The following is a 2,500-nucleotide window of genomic DNA, read 5'->3' as shown; positions in this document are numbered from 1 at the left end:
CTGTGTTACTGCAATCCTTTCCTGTGAGGAATACTTCATTATATAGAAAACATTTCAGGGGGGGACAATATATACGGCCATGACTATATGGTAATATTCCCCAATATAATATTGTTCCCAGGCCCCTATATATATATATATACACAGAGGAGAGGAGATCTATATATATATATATACACAGAGGAGAGGGAGATCTATATATATATATACAGAGGAGAGGAGATCTATATATACAGAGGAGAGGAGATCTATATATATATATACAGAGGAGAGGAGATCTATATATATATATATATATATATATATATATATATATATACAGAGGAGAGGAGATCTATATATATATATATATACAGAGGAGAGGAGATCTATATATATATATATACAGAGGAGAGGAGATCTAATATATATATATATATATACAGAGGAGAGGAGATCTATATATATATATATATACAGAGGAGAGGAGATCTATATATATATACAGAGGAGAGGAGATCTATATATATATATATACACAGAGGAGAGGAGATCTATATATATATATATATACACAGAGGAGAGGAGATCTATATATATATATATATACACAGAGGAGAGGAGATCTATATATATATATACAGAGGAGAGGAGATCTATATATATATATATACAGAGGAGAGGAGATCTATATATATAATATATACAGAGGAGAGGAGATCTATATATATATATATATACACAGAGGAGAGGAGATCTATATATATATATACACAGAGGAGAGGAGATCTATATATATATATACATATATATATATATATACAGAGGAGAGGAGATCTATATATATATATATACAGAGGGAATAAACCTGTGTTACTGCAATCCTTTCCTGTGAGGAATACTTCATTTTATAGAAACATTTCAGGGGGGGACAATATATACGGCCATGACTATATGGTAATATTCCAATATAATATTGTTCCCAGGCCCCTATATATATATATATATACAGAGGAGAGGAGATCTATATATATATACAGAGGAGAGGAGATCTATATATATATATATATATATATATATACAGAGGAGAGGAGATCTATATATATATATACACAGAGGAGAGGAGATCTATATATATATATACACACAGAGGAGAGGAGATCTATATATATATATATACAGAGGAGAGGAGATCTATATATATATATATATATATATATATATATATATATATATACAGAGGAGAGGAGATCTATATATATATTATATATATATACAGAGGAGAGGAGATCTATATATATATATATACAGAGGAGAGGAGATCTAATATATATATATAATATATATATATATACAGAAGGAGAGGAGATCTATATATATATATATACACAGAGGAGAGGAGATCTATATATATATATACACACAGAGGAGAGGAGATCTATATATATATATATACACAGAGGAGAGGAGATCTATATATATATACAGAGGAGAGGAGATCTATATATATATATATACAGAGGAGAGGAGATCTATATATATATATATACACAGAGGAGAGGAGATCTATATATATATACACAGAGGAGAGGAGATCTATATATATATATATACACAGAGGAGAGGAGATCTATATATATATACACAGAGGAGAGGAGATCTATATATATATATATACACAGAGGAGAGGAGATCTATATATATATATATATATACAGAGGAGAGGAGATCTATATATATATATATATATACACAGAGGAGAGGAGATCTATATATATATATACACAGAGGAGAGGAGATCTATATATATATACACAGAGGAGAGGAGATCTATAATATATATATATATACACAGAGGAGAGGAGATCTATATATATATATATATACAGAGGAGAGGAGATCTATATATATATATATATACACAGAGGAGAGGAGATCTATATATATATACACAGAGGAGAGGAGATCTATATATATATATATACACAGAGGAGAGGAGATCTATATATATATATATATATATACAGAGGAGAGGAGATCTATATATATATATATATATATATACACAGAGGAGAGGAGATCTATATATATATATACACAGAGGAGAGGAGATCTATATATATATTACACAGGAGGAGAGGAGATCTATATATATATATATATATATATACACAGAGGAGAGGAGATCTATATATATATATATATACAGAGGAGAGGAGATCTATATATATATAATATATACACAGAGGAGAGGAGATCTATATATATATATATATATACACAGAGGAGATCTATATATATATATATATACACAGAGGAGATCTATATAATATATATATATACAGAGGAGAGGAGATCTATATATATATATATACAGAGGAGAGGAGATCTATATATATATATATACAGAGGAGAGGAGATCTATATAATATATATATATACAGAGGAGAGGAGATCTATATATATATATATACAGAGGAAGAGGAGATCTATATATATATATATTTATACAGAGGAGAGG

Source organism: Hyla sarda, unplaced genomic scaffold (genome assembly GCF_029499605.1).
Source record: "Hyla sarda isolate aHylSar1 unplaced genomic scaffold, aHylSar1.hap1 scaffold_596, whole genome shotgun sequence".
Taxonomy (NCBI): domain Eukaryota; kingdom Metazoa; phylum Chordata; class Amphibia; order Anura; family Hylidae; genus Hyla; species Hyla sarda.
The sequence above is the reverse complement of the archived record's forward strand: the minus strand, read 5'-3'. Positions refer to the sequence as shown.